Source organism: Pteronotus mesoamericanus, unplaced genomic scaffold (genome assembly GCF_021234165.1).
Source record: "Pteronotus mesoamericanus isolate MK-2021 breed Mesoamerican mustached bat unplaced genomic scaffold, CSHL_Meso_final contig_22, whole genome shotgun sequence".
In the NCBI taxonomy this organism is placed as follows: domain Eukaryota; kingdom Metazoa; phylum Chordata; class Mammalia; order Chiroptera; family Mormoopidae; genus Pteronotus; species Pteronotus mesoamericanus.
Window position 1 is genome coordinate 8714378 of NW_026555090.1, and position 21999 is coordinate 8736376.

Genomic DNA, 21999 nt, shown 5'->3' on the forward strand with positions numbered 1-21999 from the left:
AAGTTGAACAGGTTTAGCTACTGCATGCTCTCTTGGGATTTTACATGTTCCTAATGATAGAGAAGCCCTGACTGGCATGGCTCCGCTGCTAGGGCGTTGTCCCACAAGGCATCGCTGGTTTGATTCCCTGTTGGGACACATGCCTGGGTTGCAGCTTTGGTCCCCAGTCAGGGCACGTACAACAGGCAACTGGTTGATGTTTCTCTCACACATCGATGCTCCTCTCCCTCTCCTTCTCCCTCCCTTCCCCTCTCTTTAAAAAATAAATAAAATATTTCAATGGTACAAAAGTTCCCAAACAGGCATTGCAAGTGTGAAGTCTTCCCAGCTTCACAGCATCTTTCTCCTGCCTGGATTATTTCACTGGCTGGTGGTGCTTGGAATGGTCTTTGGGAAATGCCAGGGCTCCTTATGGATTAGGTGTTTTAACAGAAGACACAGGTTCCATGTGCACTTCTGAGCTGAGTTGGGACTGCACCTCCGCACCTGCAGTTACTATGGACTTCCTGGGCTTCACCGTGGTGACCCCAGGACCCTGGTGTTGACAGGGGCGCAGAGCAGGGGTGGCAGGTCACCACCGCAGGGTGAGCAGGAGTGCGCCAGGCCTGTGGTCTTGGCAGGGCAGAGCAGAACCGGCGAACAGCTTGACTCTTGACCTCCATGACCCCCGAGGAAACTGCCATGAAAGAACAAAGGTTAGAAACACAGAACGTTAGATGTGGTAGGAATCAGAGATGTGTGTGCCAAGGCAAAACCTGAAATCCACCTGTTGGCTCGGTCTTGACCTCTCGCCTCCCTCTCTTATGGCCACCTAGCCTCGCCCCAAGGGACCAGTAACAGGACTGATGATTGTGAACCTGCCCTGGGCTGGGGGGGTCCTGGGGACAGAGCCAGCTGCTGTGTAGAGGGGCCACAGAGACAGCAGCTGGCAGCTGCCACTCAGGTGGTGAGTTTGTTCGTATCCCCTGGCAACCTGGCCTTCTGCGAGCTTCAGAGGGGTGTTCATAGTAACCAAGGTTTCTAGGAAAAGGGAAGTAGAACTATTTCTGACCATCCTAATCTTGAGCTTCCTCAAAACAAATATATGACCAGCTTTGCACTCTTATCAGACTTTGAAGTTTCAGAACAAAGTGTGTTTATGTGCACTTCCCCAAAATGCAGAAACTGGCTCACATGATCCTGAGATCATCAAGAATCTAGATCCGTGCTTGGGGTAACAGTGGCTTTCTAAAATTAGCGTGTGTGTGTGTGTGTGTGTGTGTTTTAAATTAAAGAATAGCATATTCTCAGTAAAAAATTCAGTGAGTACAAAAGTATTTAACATTAAAAATCCCTTGTCCAATATCCTAGAACTATTTATCAGACACATTCTTGCAGATATTCATATTTTCTCATCTTCTAAACATATGTACAGTTATTCTTTCTAATAAACTAGAAAATACTCTCCATGTTGTTTTATAAATTGCTTTGACAATGTACTGTGGACATCTCTGTATACTTGTACAAAAAATGAACGTAACTCATTTTTAAAGATAGCTGTGTAGTAGTCCATTGCCAGTGTACGATGCCATTAGTTAAACTAGCCCCTCTTTATGAAGGGGATATTTAAGTCCCATTTGCGTTAACAGACAGCATGTGGCAGCTTTTTCCTGAGGCCCAGGTTTTAGCGTGTACCTCTGGGTCAGGGCTTTTGCGGGCCCTGGGATGCAGCAATCTCAAGGGACTCGAGGCAGGGGTTTAGCGAACTGTTTTGGTGAAGGGGCAGGTGGTAAACCTGGGAGGCCTTGAGGCTCATGCCTCTGTGTCGCAGCTACTCAGCTCTGCTACTGTCACGTGAAAGCAGCCACAGACAAGACATAAACCAGTGGGTGCAGCAGTGTTCCAATAAAGCTTTATTTATGGACACTGACATGTGAATTTCAAATGACTTTTGCATGTCATGAAATAGTCTTCTTCAGCCATTTAAAAATGTGAAAGATGATGTTAGTTTAGGAGGTCCCGGGCTGCGTAAGTAGCTGGGCGGGGGAGGGGGGGCGGAGTTGGCCCACAGCCCATGTGGGCGGGCGGCCTTCGCTCTGGTCTCTGTCATCTGCATTAGGACTGGCCCTACATCCCCATCCCTTCCTTCTCTCATGTGCTCTTGGTGACCCTGACTCCTTGGCCTTGCATTCCAGACCCATGCCACTTTTATTCATTCGTTTAATTCATTCTTTATCTGTTCGGTTGATTGAGTCTTTCATTCAGCAGACACTTAGTGGGCCTCAAACATGTTCCAGGCAGAGTGTTGGATGCTGGGGAAATAATAATAAAGAAGAATCAGTCCCTGTCCTCAAAGGGCTTCTTCTTATACTGGAAATAGAATTTAAATGAATATGTATTTGATTACAATTCTGAGCAGGGCTGTGAAGGAGAAGCCCAGGGTGTTTTGAGAACAAGTTCAGTTGAGACCTTGGGAGGTCAGGGGAGGCTTCCTGGAGGAGGAGGTACCCTTCAGCTCAGATGGGCAGGATGAGGAAGGCATTGCCCATGGGAATTGCCTTCCTGTTAGCAAAGAGTTAGTCATGTTTGGAGGGGCTGTGTAGACCTCTAACATCTTGTTAAGGACTGTGCTCCTTAATTTAAGAGACTGGGAAGCCCCAGCTGGTTCTTCTCTGGAAGCCTTACTTAGACTGCTTTTGTTAGGCTTCTGGGCTGATTATTAAGGTCTTCAACCTGACTGCCTTTCTGCAGGAAAGTGCCTACTAGAATAGCCACTTGCTCTTCTCACACCTGCCTTTATCTGACCTCCTGACATTTGACTTGTGTCTCCTCACACCTGAGTCCGCTGCATCCACCTTTCTGCCCCAGCTCTTTGGTCTCTCCTGCCAGTGAGTCAGGCTAGAGCTACGTACCCCTGCCCAGGAAGCAGAGGCCACCAGTGCCCTGCTATAAGCCACCATGGGCCATTCCTCTCTTCTTTTTGTCTGTCCACCTTTCCCCCAAAATCTTTCATCTCCCTTAATCCCTAAGCAGTTCTTCCGCAGAGGGTGCTTGGGCACAATAGTCATTCTGTCCTCGTTTTTGTGGCACCTACAGATATAAATGACTTAAAGTGCAATTTACATTCGTATTACTCTGCTCTGGCTAATCTGCTTATGTTCAAATCCCCTTAGGATTTTATGGACAAGGGTTGTCACAGTGCTTGGCTGGGCTGTGGGGACACAGAATCCCCAGAAAGGCCATCTCTGCCTTCAAAGACTGAGGTTCTAATGGAGTCAGAGAAACCAATGAGCATTGTGGGTGTTTGCATGGAAACCTGGGCCCCAAGGGAGGGCATCATCAACTTTATCTGGGTACCAAACAAGTCAGGGGGTCCCTGCTGAGGTCGCTGCGTAAGCAAAGGCAAGGCAGCAAGGCAAGGCTGATGTATTGGGTAAGGAACCAGGAAGTGAGAGAGGGGGTTAGGGGTCTGACCCATGAAAGACCCCCTGATCAGCGCCCTGAGGAGTTAGGACTTTGCCCTGTGGGCAGTGGAAAGCCATGGTGGCATCCAGGGCATGGACGACATGCTCAGAATAGTGTGGCGACGTTGCTTGTGCCACAGAGTGGAGGGTTTAAAGACAGCGAGCCCAGAGCCTGGCAGACTAAATGAGAAGAGAAGTAACGAGGTCAACTCCCCGTCCGCAGCTGTGGCTGGAGAGCAGGAGGTCGGCTCTGTCAGGCAGGATGTTTGAAGTTGGCGAAAGAAGAACGTTCCAATGCCTCTGCCTTTTCTGCCTTGTGTGCCGCAGCCACACAGTGAGAACAGGGGACACAGGGAGGAACGGGCTTGGAAGAATGAAGATGAGTCCATGTGGAGTGTATGGTTCCTGGGGGACATCCCGGGAGAGTTGGCTAGTGTACGTTTGGAGGGGTGGGGCTGTGACTCACGGGACATCTGGGCTAGAGGTGGGAACCTGGGGCGTTCTGTGGGTGCACAGCTTGGCAAGCAGAGCGCAGAGTGGATTTCCCCACTATCTGCCCACTCGGCCTGACACTGTTGTGAGGTGGCCAACCTGCACAGCCATATTTGCATGTCATCGTCAGAGAAGCAAAGTCATGCAAATGCAGGTGGTCTTGCAGGGCAAGCCTCCAGGGGAGCCCTGCCCCACAACCTTTAAGGGACGGTCAGGGGGGACCCGAAAGCATCGTCAGAGAACGTGGGATCCAGGAGAAGGCAACGTCAGGAAGGGCAAGGGAGAGAAGACTGTCAGCAAGGGGCGGTCAGAGACAGGCCAAAGTGTAGATCAGATTTATGGTAGGGTGATAGTTTAAATCACTGGGGAAAGCACAGGTTATTTAATAGTGTTGGGTCAGTTGGCTAACAGGAAGTTTCAGTGGGTAAGTTAGTATACTAATGTTCTTGTTTTCAGTATCGCCATCAAAGCACGCTTTTCATGACACTTTGGGAAGTCCCCATCGGCCCTTATTATCTCTCCATGTCTGTGGCTCTCCAGGATGCCTCGCCGTGCCGGGTGGCCCTGAGCTCAGCCCCCAGGGACCCCAGGCAGGGGTTCTGCTATCAGGAAATTGCTTGTCCTCTACTGTTTCAGAAAATGCTTTACTCTCACCAAAGTTGACTCTATTGCCAAAAATTGAGATTGTGTTTAGTTTTTAGATAGTGAGGTAGTATCAATAACTTGGCCTGTCCAGAGACCGGAAGTGGTGTTAAGTGGAGACCCTTTATTTGCACAACAGATAATTACATTTCAAGAGATACAGCACACTGTTATTTGTTCCATTTATAATTAGAAGGCCAGATATGCACACTGTGATATGGTTATAGGTATTCAGGTCTTCTTTTTGGATAGATGCTTAGGTGTGGTTTAGGACGTATTTTACCATTTGGACATTGAAGGGGTATTACAAGCCAGGAATGAAGGCCAAGATTAGTTTTTAATATATGAATCACTATTTTACCTCTTATGTATTAGTCTTTGTACACTTTAAATCCAATAGTTACGTTGATTTCATCTATGAAATCATCTATGCCTTTCATTTCTGAAGAAAGGAGATCGCTTGTGTGGGATGCCATAGCTCCGGTTTTTCTAGAAAGCTGAGCGCGAGGCAAGGATTAAGTGTTAACATTTTATTTAGGAGGTATGAGCCCCGAGCAGTGAGAGTGGGTAAGGGAGGGAAGGGAGACAAAGGAAGAGATGCCTGCAGACTGGCTAGTGTTGAGAGTGAACTGCAGAAAACCCGGGGGTCACCAGCAGGTGTGTTCGCGTCTCTGAAAGGCTTGCGAAGAGGAGCCCTGGTTCAGGTCATCCATGAGAGAGCAGAGGTGTGCCATCTGCTCACCTCTCTCTCATCTCCTATTTGCCATTGGCCGAGCTTCCCCCCACTTTTAGATTCTGTCGTCTGACCCCAGCAACCTCTCGGAAAGTCTGATTCCACCCCCACATAGGGATGCTTCATCCGAGGCCATGGTGAAGGTCAACAGAGCACGGGTGCGGTATCAACCCAAACGGGGCGGGGCGGGGGGGCGGCGGTTGATGGAAATGGGAGAAGGGCCCAGTGTCCGCGTCTTAATGCAGAGACTCCCGTAGACCTGCCCGCTGTGGTCCACCTCTCTCTTCAGTGTCACACTTCGATGGCTTGATTGTTCATAGGGTATCAGCAGCCAATGGCTTTTACTTTTCCTAAGGGGAACCTTCCAAATCATCTAATAGCCCATGGACCAAGTTCAGCTTGTGGCCTAGTTTTGTAAATAAATTTTTATTGGAATCCACCGTGCTCTTTTGCTTACATATAATTTGTTTGCTCTCGCACGATGACGGCAGAGTTGAACAGAGAGCATGTGGTTCCCAAAGCCAGACATAATTTACTATCTGGCTCTTGAAAGACAAAGTTTGATGATCCCTGGCCTAACAAATAGAACCATCCTTTTCACGCATGAGGAAATGGAGGCCCCCACATGGTAAAGAGACTTACTCATAAGAGTCACCTGGCTGTTCCTATACCAGCATATGCTGGGGTCCTCAGTCTTCTAAATCTTGGATTTTTTGCCTCAGTTTTCAGGAAGATGGGCGTGGGGCATGGTGACCGAATTAGCAGTAACGATAGCTGAGTTCATAGATTAGTAGGAAAAAAACTACCTGAAATAACACTTATTTTTAAGGGAAGCTTAACTATCATATTAGAGTGTCAGCTGAAACCTAGGAGAGCTGGGAATTGTTTTTAAGCTCTTTCAACCAAGAATCCATATGTGTAAATGTTTTATTATGATTGTGAGCGAAACTTGGAGGATTAAACCAGGATTTGAGCTTTTCAATTTATTTGCCAAATAGTTGGTTGTTTTCTTGAGTTCTTGTTTTAATTTTTCTTTAAATGAGTAGATTCCCATTTAACTTTATTGCACCAGGAGCTAATGTGAGTTTCTGGGTAAGTTTTCCAGTAGAACACTTTTAAAGGCATTTTTTGAGCATTGCTTTGTTACAAATAATTGGATACTTTTCTAACTCCCAGGATGGAACAGGCCTGATAATTCCGTTAATAAAAGTTGCCCTGAGAAACTTCTCCACCCAAAAAACATTGATTTATTTTCTTCTGTCCATCTGTGTTGAACAAACGTGAGACAAAAGAGATGCTCTCATTCAGCACATTTGGTTGATTGAATTTGTATGTGTGTATGTGTTCATGAACTTTTCTTATTTTGGCTTTATTTTTTTCTCTAATGAACTCTTACTGGAAGGCTGCTAGACCTGAAAGCTTGCCATTAATCTGCTTCTGTTTGGGTTTTGTGTTTTCTTCCAGAGAATCCACTTTAATTTGTAGTGTTAAGTTAATACTTAAGTGAACAACACACCCCCCATTTCTCATCAGTTTTGGAGGCCGGTAATCTCTTGGAATTTTGGCAGATGCCAAGTGGGTTAGAGACTCCTTCACTCTGCCAGTAAGTTGAGGACCCATAACAGTAAAAAGACAGAGACAAAGAGTATTTTGTTGTTTGCTGTATTCTAGGAAGTTGAGTTATTTTGAAAAAATACACTGCTTTTGGTAAACAATGTAAGAACTTTCCTCACTGGCTTTTGGGTAGAGTCACTGATAAGCAGCAAATGGTTCAGATACAGAAGCAAAACAAGAACAATGTGGAATGTGACCTGGCAGTTCCACTCCTAGATATGTACCCAAGAGACCTGAAAACATACTTGCATGCAAAAACCTACATACAAATGTTCACAGAAGCGTTATTCACAATGGCTGGGAACAACCTAAATGTCCATCAGCTGGTGACTGGAAAACAAAATGCGGTGTGTCCCTACAATGGGATAACACCCTCACAATGGGACGCTATTTTGCCGTAGAAAGGAACGAAGCCCTGACGCAGGCCAGCACACGGATGAACCTTGAAAATGTCATACAGAGCAAAAGAAGCCAAACACAAAAGCTGCGTATTGCATGGTTCCATTTATATGAAATGCCTAGACCAGGCAAATCCATCGACACAGAAAGGAGACAGAGGAGTGGTTTCCAGGGACTGGGGAAGGAAAGTGGAAGGAAAGTGTGAGTGAGGGGGACTGCTCTCAGAAAGCGGTTTTCTTTTCGAGGTAATAAAAATGTTCTAAAATGAGCTAGGGGTGATAGTTGCATGAGTCTGCGAAATACACTATAAATCTCTTTGTTGTGTGTTTCTAGGGAGTGAATTTGTGGTATGTGAATTACATCACAATGAAATTGTTAACAAAAACAGCCATATTGGGACTTGGGTGTCCCCAAGTTTGGTAACTTCATTGGTGTCATTCAGAAACGGTTCCTCTGGCACCTCGGCTAGAGAGTCCTCCTGCCTGGTTCCCACACTTCAGTGGGCGTTGGTAGCATCTAGGGACTTGGTTAAAAATACCAACACACGGGCCCCACTACAGACCCGCTGAATTGGAATCTGCTGCTTAAAAAGAGTGAAAATGTCTGCTTTACATTTTTAAGTGTTTTCTACTTGTCACCACCTATTTATAACTCGGCAAGAAGACTTAGTAACGAGGGTGATGAAGACATAGTCAATGGGTCATTTATTATGAAGTTGAAGAGTAAATTTAAATCCAGTTTTCTCTTGGAAATGCAGTGAGAAAATACAGTTTTCTTCAAACAAGTAAACATGCATTATGGTCTCAAGGTTAAAGGTTATGTGACCATAAACTGTTATGGTTAAAGTAGACTCACAGAAGAGCTGCATGAAGAGAAATCGCTCAATTTTATGGCAACAAGATATAGAATGAGTATAAAACTGCCAAGAGAGGCATTTTGCCGGCAAATGATTATATTTTTAAATGTTGTCAGGGTAGCTGACTTGTGCACGTCGTCATTTCTTGGTGCCCACAGGGAATTGGTTTCAGGACCTGTGTGGATGCAAAAATCCGAAGATGCTGAAGTCCCTTATATAAAGTCATATCTGCATTAGGCTACACACATCCTCCTGTCACTTTGAGTCATCTTGTTACTGAGCCCACGGGGTTCATCACTTGGGGCACTCTCGTCACAGACCAGACGCGGTTGTTGTTAGGCAGTTTATTTACTTGCAGCGAGTAAAGGAGACGGATTCACATCCAAAGCTCTGGCTCCTGAAGGGAGGCTTTGCCGTTGCTTATCTATACTGTTTGGTTAATTAAATGTGATTTCTTCTTCGCAGTTGGATTAATATAACAGGTGTCTGTCAAGCTCATCAGGTTACAGCTATGTCAGCAAAATATTGTGCTACCTTTTATTATTTAGTAAGAATAGCATTCAGTAAAAACTGTCCAGATCTTGAGATCCTTGTCCTATCTAACAACCTCTATACTACTTACAGTACTTAATATGCTGTAAATGCTGTGTAAATAGACAAGAAAAAAGTCTGTTCACGTTTAGTGCAGATGCAATCATCATATGCCTAGCTACACAGTACACATCAGCAACAACATAATTAAAAAAAAGTATTTTCGACCCGTGGTTGATTGCATGCACAGATGAGGAACCCACAGATACAGAGAGCCAGCTGTAGTTTCTAGTCTTCATTCTTATCTGTATAATAAGATGTAGTGGCAAATCTTATGATTTCAAAGCTTTTGAGTCAATAGCTCTTTTTTTTGTTTAGTTGTTTTTTTTTTATCTCAGCATGTTTGCTATTTGAAAAGCTCCTATGGACTCTGGTTTCAGCTTTATTTCCAGCTAAGGCTAAGTGCGAGAATTTGGGGCTTATACTATTTTTATGTTCTTACTCTGCACAGCACTCTGCCATCTGGAGAAAACAAACACCACCCCTGCCTGCAAGCGACTCAGAGGCTCGTGAAACGATTCGGGCCTTGCAGGTGTGTGGGGTTGTCCACTTCCTTTCATTTTTCTGTTCTCCGGAGACGTTTACCTCCACTCAGTTAGGAAGCGTGCGCCAGCGAATAGTCCTTGTCCTCTCACCATTCATCACGCTGCAAACCAGTGCCCCGCGGATCCCAGAAGGAGCTAATTGCATTGAAGAGCTAATTTGTATCAAGTGGCAGGATCTCTATGAGTCTTTTGCTCAACCTATGTTCATTAATTAATACGCCACAAAAAGTATAGGATGACCGTGAGTTGTACACCCATAAGGAATGACATTTGCTTTGTTTGAACTCTTTTTAAAAAGTGTTGTCCTGTGATGGCTGAACTTCTAGGGAAGTGGCACTATGGTGCCTCCGTGCCTGGCGGTCTGGGGTGCGAAGGTCAAGGCAGAATCAAGATCTCCAGGTCTAGGTGAGCTGTCCTGCAAAGATAAAGGTATAGTAGATGTCACATGCTAGGTGGCCTTAAGGCCAGAGGTTATCCACAGAAACATTTTATTCTGTGTACACAGGGCTTGAAAATGTTCAGTTATTTGCCAACATTGAAGAATTGGGGTTTTTTCATGAATGCCCTACTTCTCTTCTTTTGAAAAATCATGAGGCGTGGCCACACAGGACCCATCTTCCTGCCTGAACACACCTGGGTGGAGCTGAGAAGGTTGCCACTACTCTTGATTGTTCTTATGTTCAGTTGGCTTCATGCATGCTTTTTACGTGTCCACCACTTGAGGGTATTGACTTTGATCTGTGTTCAAACAGAGGCTCATGGATTTGCACCAAGTATTGCAGAGAATTGGCATTAGATGCAAAGTCAGAAAGATATTTTATAAATGCACTTGAAAATTGGAGGTTATGGAAAGGGACCAGGTAAGAGTGAAGGATCTAGGGAGAAATGATTGATGTTGGTCAACAGTTAATAAAGCATCAACTTCAAGAGAGGGACCTTCAAACCTATCCCATACTCTGCCTTATCCTTGGTGCTTTGAAATGCAGGAAGCTTAACCTCTCTGGACCTTCCCTAAGGCATATGTGTGTACTGGGGGGCAGGGAGTAATGGGAATATGTGGCTACAGCAGGTAGTTGGGGTCCACGGGGAAAGGCAGTCTGGAACTCCTAGCAAAATGGAAATTATCTGTAGGTTATATTCTGATCAGTGAGTGGGCAAGGACCACGTGACTTGATTATCAAGCAACAAGTATTTGCTAAATGTCCCCAGCTCTCATTATCCACTTGGATGGCTTCATGCAGGGGTGGTGTGGGCAAACACAATGCAAATGGCTACTTGTCTGCAAAGGCTGCTTCCTGAAGTGGGGAGGAGATCGTTAAATGGGACTTTCCTTGTGGGTTGGAGTCAGTTTTCTTTCCTGCCTGAATAGACCTCAGAAGGTCCCTCTGGCTCTAAAATTCTATGAAACAAGGAGTCATAACATCAACATGCTCATCACCCCCCGCTGTTTGAGAGTTTGCCTCCATATGCAAAGCTGGCATGAGTCCCTGATTATGAGATCTTTATTATTGAAGGAAGATCAAGGAGTGGGGTAACAGCTATTTTGTTATTTCAGTCCAAGTTGGATTCCAGGAGGCGTGGGAGGAGGAGAACGGGGTGAGGTGTTAGTCATGCAAGACGCCTGTGTTCCCTGCAGGCCACTCCCTGGTTGCCTTGTGCCGGGCTGTGCGCAGGGACACGGAGACCCTGCTCTGAAGGGTCCTGTTGTCCTTGGCCAGATCCTAAGCTGGGCCTTGTACACAGCAGGCCCCCCTGGGCATTCCTGTTGAATGAAGCTCCTGCCCTCCTGCCAGCTGCAGAATCTGACTTAGCTGGGTGCCCAAAGATACCCTCAACCTGAGAAGAAATAGCTCCCATACGGGTGAGAGTGGAGGAAGTTATCGAGTGGTCTGGCACAGGGAGGGACTGTGGGTGGGTATGCTGGAGGGGCTCCTGGGATGGGAGTTCGGAGCTAAGCAGTGTCCCGAGTGGCACAGAAAATTTTCATTATTTTCACAAGCAGTCTGATGCGACCCGTGTGCTCTGCCTGCGTGCCATCTGGTCCCTGGCTGCCTTTGGTCCCTGATGGTTGGTCGCCCTGCTGCCCCTCTGGACCCTGCCACAGACCTCGACTTTGTGCTGATGAACCCCGCAATTCCTCTAGATAAACAAGACTTTCTTGACCCTGAATCAACTCCACGTGTCAGCTTGACCTCCGTCCTGATCTCCTAGACCCAGCCAGCTGCTTGCTGTCTTTCGCTTCCTGGTGTGGATTGAACTGTGCCCCCACCCCTGCCAAAGAGATCGAAGCCCTAACCCCCTCCCTGTGAATGCAGCCTTGGACAAAGGGTCTTTGCAGATGATGACATTAAGATGAGGTCATATTGGAGCATGGCGGGCCCTGATAATGTGTGGGGCCCTTATAAAAGGGGGAATTATGGCCCCAGAGGGAAGACACAGGGAGGACACCATCTAGGAGCCAAGGAGTGACTAAGGCTACCAAGAACTGGGGAAGAGAGGCCTGGAACAGAGTCTCCCTCACATCCTTCCAAAGGAGCCACCCTGCCAACACCTTCATCTCAGACTTCCAGCTTCCAGAGCTGTGACACAATATAGCTTTGTGATTTAAGCTACCTAGTTGGTGGTATTTGGGGGCAGCCTCAGATCACCGACCACTCCCCATGCCCCAGCAGAACATGCTGCTAGGGGTCTCTGTGGACTCTGCTAAGCCAAGCCAGTGGCATTGTATCCTCGCGATGCCCTGCGGACGTGCAGTCTGCCCCTTATAAGTCCTGCCCGTGGCGTAAGGGTCAGGTAGCACGCACAGCAGGCGAGGTGACCTGCTTTCCTGCTGTATTGTCAGCCTATCAGTGAATGTGAGGAGTGGGCTCAGGCCTCAAATAGTTGCCTGGGTCCCAAAATTCCAGTGGTTCCAAGAACAGAAAGTGCAGAGAAGTTTTTACATGGCTTCAGAAGAGAGACACGTGAGGCGGTTGATTTTTCAGATACTTCTGGTCCTTCTCTTGATTGCTCTTGACTGTCCCAGAGGGGACTTGGCTGGAGGTCCGGCTCACAGCTCCACTTCTTCAGCTAGTTCCTTGGTGCACGTCCAGCATCCGCCAGTCTTTTTTCCCCATCTCTAAACCAGGGCATCAGGCGGGTTTTGAAAGCCCTTTCAAGCTCTGTATTTCCCCCGGGGACAGACCCTAGTGGCCATGTAGACTCAGCCCAGCTTCTGCCACCACTGCTCTCTGTCCCTGATTCCTGCTGGCGAGGGTGGCTTCCATTCCCATGATACACCCACATTCAGGTGTTATGGGTGACAGAGGAGGGGGCTACTTGTTCACAGTGGTTCTTTCTGAGTCATGGGATTAGGGAGGACTTTTGTTTCTCTTTTGCTCGTATGTGTTCTCCAATGATTTTTCTCTAGCTCTGCAATACTTTTATAAGGAGGATACTAATAATTCCTCTGAAAGAGAGGAAGTTCTCTCTTACTTTCCCTCCTCCAGCATAACATCCTGTCCTCCTCTGCCCCTCTAAAGAAGTAGCCTTGTGTTCTGGGGTTTCTTCCAGGGCTGAGATGCATAAACCAGAGCCTGAAAGGGCCCTGGTCATTTTTTATGCAGTGTGAGGGGCGTGCAAGGCTTCCGGACCACGCAGTCTCTGTCATGGAAGGAGGAGTGTGCCGGGCGGGGAGTCAAGGACACCCTCTCTCTTGCCCCTTCCCGCCGCAGATCAGGACTTGACTTGCTTTCTGCTGCTCGTGCATAAACAGGACATGCATTGGTGGGGGTGGGGACACTACAGAGAGGGGTGTAGAGAGGACAGCGGGGCAAAGCCTTGGGAAACAGTGGAAAGGGTCAGGGAGCATGTGGTGCTTTTGGATGTCACACCCTCACCCAGCTGGCTCAACTCTGGCACCCCAAGAGTGTGCAGATGCAAACTGATCTTAGCTTACGGGCTTTAGGGCTGGGAACAGAACCCTCAAGAAACCGCAAGAGGGTTCTTTGACCCCCTGCATAGTCGTGGCCCTGGTGGGCCTCTTCTCTTCTCTCAGAGCGTCTGCCCCGTTAGGCTCCCTGTTCTTTCTCTCAGTCTCCTGGGGCAACGTACATGTTTGCCGTGGTTCTCAGCAGCACTGCCTGTTTGGAGGAAATGGCATAAACAGTGGGTGCTTTCAGGTTAGGAGGAATTTGTGGGTTGCTAAATGGCGCTACCTTCAATACCTGGAGGCAGAGTGCACTGAACCGGTACAGAGAAGGCTGCCCTGCCTTGTCTTGTTCTAGGCCTGTGGTTCTCAAAGTGGGGTTCCCAGACACCAGCATCCACACATGGGGGAACTTATTAGAAATTCAATTTCTCACGTCTCCCCAGACCTGAGAATTGGAAACTCTGGGACTGGGGCCCTGCAATCTGTTTTCACCTCTGGGTGATGCTGGTGTGCCCTAAAGTTAGGGAAGCGCTCCTTTCAGCCCGCCTTGAATGAGGCTTTCAGGCCTCTTTGCAGAGGTTTTCTTTTTTTTTTTTTTTTTTAACGTGTTCATGCAATTTCCCAAAGAATCGTATTTCATTCAACTCCAAAATGCAGCCTGTTCTTCCCCTCTTTGTGTGGTCTCCTGCATGCCCTTCCCTGATGTTTGAGAACAGCTTATTTTGCCCGGAGTCTCCATACGTGTTCTGCAACGTGTGCCTGCAGGAGCCGCCGGGGCACTCTGCGGCCGGGGCTGGGCGGCCTTCCTCGGGAACCCTGCAGCTTGGAAGCGCCTCTGTGGCCACACCTTGGGGAGATGATGACTTATTTCTCTTTCCCAGAATAACCACTGCTCTCGCTGACAGTTTCCCTCCATCTTGTGAAAAGCAACACTTTTGGTGATTTTGAGCATTATTTCTAAATGCAAGTCACACCTTTTACTGGAAAGTCTTCTAAATATAGATTAGCAATGCAGACCGATTGAAGTTTGTAAGTGCTGAGTTTCTCAGGAAACAAATAAAAAAGGTGATGTATGAGTGGAAAATACCACTTCCTGGGAAGAGAAGCTTAACAGTTGAGTGCAGTGATTTTTCCATGTGGAAATTGTGGGAGACCTGCTTGGGGCATGTTAAGAAGGCACAGTTCAGTGTGTTCACAGAATATTCCAGATGCGATTCAATGGCCTTGGGGCTAGCATCGGCTATTTGTAGGACATTGCAGTTCAGTGGATGTCCGTGGGCAGGGGCAGCTTTGTTATAGGAATGGAAGCACACTCAAACTAGCTTATTAAAAAGGACATGTTAGAAGGATATGGAGCAGCTCAGACAGCCCCTGCTTCAGAACTAGAAAATCAGGTGTCGAGCTGCTCATCCTGTCTCCTGGCCCTTGTCATGTCTCGTGCCCCTTCTTTTTGTGGATTTGCTTCATTTTTTTTTTTTTAATTCTGCAGACTTGTCTCTTTCCTTTAGCAGCCATTTAGCAGAACATGATCTCTTAGGTCATCGACAGTAAGAGATGGTCACCCCAAGTTCTGTTCTGTACAGTGCTCATTGGTCCACATAGCTGCGGCTAAGGCGGGTTTGGACAGTTCTTAGAGAAGGGTCTCAGTCATGTGGAGCAAGGAGTTCTCATTCTTTATGCTGGTTTATAGTTCTGATTGTGATTTTTCTGAACTTCATCTCTACCTTATACGATTTATTTCTACCTTTGGAGGTCACACTTTAAAAAGGCCTTCGCTGACAAGAGAAGGCAATATTTTCTTCTAGCACACTCATGGACGTTTTCTCCCCGTTCCTTAAAATGGTTAATCCAGATGGAATTTAATTTCAGAAAATGTGTGAGAAATGGATCTACCTTAAGATTTCTCAAATCGCCGGCCTGTTGTTCTGACAGCACGTATTGACTGAGTCAGCCTTCCCCCACTGCCCCCAAAACATGTCCTAAACCAGTCTGTATGGGTCTGCTTCTTGTTTATCCTTTCCTGTCACTCTTTTTCTTTATTCCTGCACCAACACTACATAGTTTTGTGTGTTTCGTGGGATGTTCTAATGTACTTGGTAAAACATTCAAATAGGGTGTCCTGTAAAAACAGAGGTTTTTGTTTTTTACTTTGGTTTCAGTTTTAAGAATTCACCAGCATCAGCCCTGGCTGGTGTGGCTCAGTGGGTTGAGTGCCGGCCTGCGAACCCAGCGGTCGCTCGTCAATTCCCCGTCAGGGACATGCCTGGGTTGCAGACCAAGTCTCCAGTTAGGGGCGTGCGAGAAGCAACTGATGAGCCTCTCACACATCGATGTTTCTCTCCCTCTCTTTCTCCCTCCCTGCCCCTCTCTCTCAAAATAAATAATTTTTTTTTAAAAAAAGAATGAATGGGCATCAGATGGTGTGTAGTCTTTCAGGAGTTTCCGTGCATATCCGTTTTACTCAGGCCCTCTTATAAATGAGAACCAGAGTGCATGGGTCGCGCTGCAAAGGGCTTGGCAGGTGCTGTGCACATCGGCGCCCCCAGATGGACCCCGCCCACAGCAGCAGCCACACCCAAGGCTGTCCTGTCAGCACAGCACAATCGGTCCCCTCTTGGTGGACGTTCATGGCATTTCTCTGGAGTTTTTTCCCTTTGACAGAAAAACCGCTCCGAAACCTATCTTTCTGCTTACGGCATCGTGCGCCTGGGACTGTCGTCGGGTGAAGGGGCACGCGCACTTGGGGTTCTGATGGCTGTCTCCCCACTGCCTTTCAGAGACACTCCCAGCCTGTTTTCCAGATCTTTGCTCACTAGAGATGATCAGTCTTGAATGATGTGTGTTTGTGTGTGTGTGTGTGTGTGTGTATAAAATTACATATAAATATCTGTCTCTCTCTCCAGTGGGTGAATAACAGTGTCTTGTTGTCATCTTAGTTCACATTTCTCCAATCTTGAGTGAGTGAGGATCCTTTCTTCTTTACTGGTCATTTGTGATCATTTTTCTGTGAACCACCCATATGTGTTCTTTGCTTGGTTTTATCCAGGCTGCTTGCTTAATTTGTAATTGGTGGGAAGGGAATTGGTGGCCTGTCTGCTCTCCCCAGCCCTTTTCTGTCTTTCCGTCTGTTTATGTCTCCTCACCTACACTCACACACAACACAACACACTCACATGCTTTTTAACTCAGCCATTGGCCATGGATTAATAACTGATCTGAGTTCTAACAGCTGCTTGGAGCCGAGTTTCCATTCTTCAGACACTTACTGAGTGCCCTCCGCGCTCGGCGCCGAGGAGGCAGGCGTACGTGGGTGGCCCTCGGAGTACCTCTGGTGGGAGGCGTGGGCTGGACAGCAGGTCCTGGCGGAGGCAGGGAGAGGTCGCCCCTGCCTCCCCCGGCGACGCGGCCGCTCCCGGAGGGCAGGCTGCTGCTGTCAGCTCCAGCTCCTCCCCAGGCCTGGTGCCTGCTCACAGTTAGGGCTCAGAAAGCCTGAAGGACACTGACCAGGGATACACAGGGCCAAGAGGTCACCTGGACTCTCCCCAGCTCCCAGCCAGAATGAGAACATCCTGTTGGCCCTGATCTGTCAGCTCTGTCTCCCAAACGCCTGGGAACAGCATTGCATAAAACCCATCTTTCTTGTCCTAACTTGGGACTTTGCCCTCAGGGGCTCAAGATAAGGTTTTGTGAAGGAGGCGATCCTGCAGGAGCAAGGTCCTCCCCTCCCCATCCGCTGCCACGTGTGCCCACTCACTGGAACCTTCTCCTGGAGCCTTTTCCCTGCCAGCTTCCTTCATTGTTGTGCTTCCTTCTCCCTCTTTTCCATCCCCTATTCAAGGAAAGACTCTAAGGACTCAGTCACACTAAAGGATTTATGACAATCTAATTTGTAAGTCTCCGCACCACCTCCCTCAAATCAAAACAGATAGCCAAGCCTCATGTCAAAGTTGGCGCTCTCTGGGGGCAGATGTTGTGAACCTGATATTTATAGAAGCTAGGGGTGCAGATGGTGGGCATTTGGGGGAGTCACCCTCCATTGCTACCCCACATCTTGCTTCTTGCCTTGCCTGAGCCTGTGTCTGACCCTGGGGTTTTGTCTTGTCTGGGTACCTCCCAGCCTGTGGCTGGTTCCTGCAACCATGTTACTATGGACTCTACCGGTTTACCCTGATCTGGTTAGTCGTCGAGACTGTTTGTTAAAATGCTGGCTTCTGGGTTCCACCCAAGACCTACTAAACCAGAATCTCAAAAGGAGGGGTCTGGGAATCAGTATTTTTACCAGCAGCCCCTGTGATCCTGATGAAGAACGATGTTTGGGAAGCAAGACTGGAGCTTTGTCTGGACCCTGGGCTTGGCTGTTGGACCCTGAGTGCCCAGGCTTTGGATTTGATAGAGTTTCCTTCTTAGCACCTACTTGCAATTTTCTTAACCCTCACATGGCAGTCAGCTGCCGACATCTGCTGGCTCAGCGACAAGATACCTTTTTCCTACATTGTAGTCAACCCTCATTGCCCCCTCAACCCAGGCTGAGGGGTTCCCAGCATGTCTGCCCAGGTGTGCACGAGGGGCAAGGAGGCTGGTACTCAGGGCTCCTGGAGCCACCCCTGCCCTCACTAGAGCCCCTCCGCTGGCCCCAGCCCTGGCGCTGCTCTTCCCAGGCCCTGTGTGAGGGCTACAGCCAGTCCAAAGGCGGCCCTGGCAGAGGGCCAGGATCTCACGCGCCTCTGTATCACCTGTGAAATGTGCACACAGACCCCAGCCCACCTGGGCCCCAGGGCTGCATAAGGATCCTCCGAGCTGGTGTGATGTGGAAAGTTGTGGGCCCCCGATAGTGTGTTTCTCAGGTTAACCAAGGGACACCCTGCAGCTCAGGAGTGCTAAGAAGGCGTTCCAACACCCTCCTCCCTGCGAGCACCAAAGCGGGAGCCCTTCCCTCCGGCTCCTGTAGGGAGATGTGCTCTGTGAGGCAAGGCAGGGAGGAATGGGGCGGGGAGGCAGCTTGGAGGGTGGAAGCTGGGAGCATGGAGAAGGAAAGAAGGGCAAGGGTTTTGTTTTATCAGTATTAGTGTTGTTGTTTAATGTGTTTTGAGGGCTTACTGTATGTCAGAGCCTGCCGGAAGCTGTGTGTGCTCCACTCGCTATTTGTCGCCCCACCCCCACCCCCACCCCCCGGCTACTGCAGCACTATCCCTGCTTTGCTGTGGGGAAACTGAGGCTGAGTACCACCCTCTAGACGGACCCGGGATTCAAACATCTGTCTGGGTGACGCCAGCACCTGAGCTCGTAGTGAGAACTCCAGGCTGCCCCAGAATCCTTGAGCCTGTTTTAAACACCAGGGCCAGGTGTCCATTCTATTTCTTCCCTCTCTCGCGGCAGCAGTGACCTGGTGTCTCCCACTCTCATCGCTCAGGGGAGCGCCTGGGGCTGGCAGGGCTGTATCTCCCCACCCCTTCTCCCCCTGCCTGGGCCTGACTTCCGCCGTGCATTTGTCACTGGAGGCCTCAGGTATCCAAGGCCTGGGGTCTGTGTTTGCTGATGCTCGGGGCCCAGTGGCCACGGTCGTCTTTCCCAGCTGCCTGGGACGAGCAGCACCCGCGCAGGCTCAGCAGCCCTCCCGCCGGCGGTCAGACCTGGTGACCCTGAGGAGCGCCGTGCTTCACCGCCAGGGGCTTGGCAGGGGTTTGTGACAAGCCCATTTCTGAAAGCTCCCCTGCCCTGCCCCTTCCGGAGGGATCTGAGCTGTGTGTGCCCAGGGCCGGGCCAGTGTGGAAGGTCCCATGGGAGGCGGGTCTGGATGAGGCGTCCCAAACAAGGACCTCTGCAGTGAAGCTACTAGATCGTTCAGGAATCCTCCCTGTGCCCCCAGGGTCTGCGAGTGGCACGGGCCAGTATGGCCCCAGAGCTGGGGGGTTGCTGCCTGGGCGCCCCTTTCGCCGGCCCTGCCTGAGTGACACGCCCCCAGACCCACAGCATCTCGGCTCTCGCTGGAGGCGGTCCTGCCCGGGCCGTCCGCAGGGTGGCGAAGGCACCTGGGTGGCCGCTGCCCCATTCATGGCACCTGTCTGGCTCCTGCCTCTGCTTCTGGAGGGCGTTCAGGAGGAGCCCAAGCTTGTCTGACCTCTGGAGGAGTGACAGGCTGGACAGGGAGAGGCAGCTGTCACAAAGGCACCGCTGCAGAGCAGGAAGCGTCCTCAGACGCAGGTCCTGGCACAACAGCAGCCATTGGGTCATGTCACTTCTCTGCTTGAAACTCTGGAGTGGCCCAGACGAGTATGTCTCGGTTGGGCATCATCCCGCAAAGCGGAAGGTCACCAGTTCGATGCCCAGTCAGGGCACATGCCTGGGTTGCAGGTTCAGTCCTTGGTTGAGGCGCGTGCAAGAAGCAACTGGTCAATGTTTCTTTCTCACACTGATGTTTCGCTCCCACTTACTCCCTCCTGTCCTCTCTCTCTAAAGATAAATAAATAAAATTTTTTAAAAATGCTCTGTAATGGCTGTCCCTACATTCAAAATAAAAGCCAGAGTCCTCACCGTGGTCTTTAAAACCCTAGAGCCATGGTTCTTAAACCTGGGCATACAGCAAAATCGCCTGGAGGGCTGGCTACAGCACAGATCATGGGTCCGCCATTACAGTTCCTGATTCAGGAACTTGGGTAGGGCCAAGAACTTGCATTTCTAATGAATTCCCAGGGGATGCTGCTGCTGCTGGTCTGAGGACTCCCTTTGAAAACCACTGCCCTAGATGGTCCGTCGCAGCCCCTGATCCCTCTGACCTCTTCTTCCACTTCTGCCTCTTTGGACATGCCATGCGCCTTGCCGCTGTTTGAAGATGACAGATCTGTGCCTGCCTCCGAGCCTTTTTCTCTTCTGTTCCTTCAGCCTGGAATTCTCTTCCCTCAGTTCTCTGTGTGGGCTGCTCCTTCACCAGCATGGTAGCCAGCTTCCAGTACGGCCCCGATGCCTGTCACTCACGCCCTTGTAAGTCCCTCCCTGCTGTTGCCAGGGTTGGTCTGTGTGACCAGTAGAATTTGGTGGTCACGATGGAACATCACTTCTGGGGCACGGTTATAAAAGACGGCATGGAACCCCGGCTCCTGCCACATCCAGTGACCCGCCTTGGAAGTAGCACCTCCGGCCCAGTCAAGCCCTCAGTGATGCAAGAGATGATGCTGCGCTGGCTGCAGCCTCATGGCAGAGCCTGTGCCACAGCCACCCAGCTCCGCCGTCCCCGGTTCCTGCCTCACCCAGTCTGGGGGACAATGCGTGTTGACTTAAGCTGCCACGGTTGGCGTAATGTGTGATGCAGCAATAGATAATAGTAAATGTGTCTGTCTCATTGAGGCATTCCTTAGCCACCTGACCAAAATTGCGCCCCCTTCTAATAACACTTCCTATCCCCCTTCTCTGCTTTGTTCTCTTTAGTACATACCGCCACCTGACCTGATATGTTTTACTTATTTATTACCTGTCCCCTGGCCTGACTTCCTCCCTCCACCCCCATTAGAAATACTTTAAATTTTCATTCATTGGAAATTTTATATATTGATAGTCAGAAACTAGCATAGCGTCATGACTCTGAGAATATAAGCTGAAGGAGGAAGGAGTCCAACCCGCCAAAGTTCCTGCAGTATCGCCGGTGCTGAGAGCAGTGCCAGATACAGAGTAGGCCCTCAAAGAGAATAATAATTAATAATATATCAATATATAAAGTCATATATTAATATTATAATCAACAATACAATTCATTACATTAAATATCTATCACATACTTAGGTTATAAACATTTATCATATGACAGTAAATTTACAACGCTAATTTTGAGTGGTGCACAGATTAAAGCAGCACGGGCCGCCTCAGCGCCCAGAGCCCCCGCGCGAGCTCGGGGGCGTTGGTGTGGCTGGCACGTGGTGGTCTCTGCTGTCAGACTGAGCCCCAGCTCTGCCGTTTCTCACTGAGGCCTCAGTGTCTTCCACTAAAAATAGCAATGATAGCACCCATTTCATAGTGTTTTGCGACCACTGAAGGGGACACCCCATGTGGGGGACCTGAAGTGGGCCAGGCACAAATGGCTGTGCAAAGAACAGTAGTCTCCCATTTAGCTTTCAGAAGGGGTTAGGAATATTCAGTGGCCAGAGGCCCCTAACTGGGCGGGGGCGTGTGCAAAGCCAGTGGCCCAGGAAGGAAGCGCCATGTGTGGGAGGGGATCAGAGGCTCTGCTGTGAGTGGCCTGGGGGACAGCAGAGCAAGACCTCCAGGTGCTGAGGGCTCCCACGGCTCGCTGCACCTTGCGTTCTCCCGAGGGCTGGCCCCACCCCTGGACTGGGGCACGGGGCCCTCCCGGGAGTCTCCTGGGACACGCCTTCCTCGTTAAGGCAGAGAACATGGCAGAGTGACCGGACAGTGACCGAGCTTCCAGATGAGGAGGGACAATGGCTGGAGGTGGGGCAGCAGGGCTGCTGTCTGTCTAGGAAAACCTGAGTCCCGCAGACCCTCCTGGTGGGGAAAACGTGGGCCAGGAGAGAAGCCACAGCTGGGGCCACCACCAAACAAGGGAAGGAAAGAAACAAGAGGTGGGGGAGCAGAGTCAGTGAGAAAGCCAGAAAGAGGAGTATTAGGAAAAAAAGACGCAAAGGTACAGGGGAGTATAGGAATCTCAGATTCCAGCCAGTGCTCGTACCTGTGGTTATTTCACCTGATAGCCACTGGGGGCAGCAGAGAGCCACCGCACAGCCAAGGGAAGGGACCAGTCAGGAGTCCACCAGTGAGCGGGGTTG

At 49.3% G+C, this 21999-nt stretch overlaps 1 protein-coding gene across 4 annotated transcripts in view; it reads left to right on the forward strand.

Annotated features, from left to right (window-relative positions):
- The window catches only part of GAS7 (growth arrest specific 7), a 202444-nt gene that overhangs the window by 124831 nt on the left and 55614 nt on the right, over positions 1-21999 (forward strand). The window lies entirely within an intron of this gene.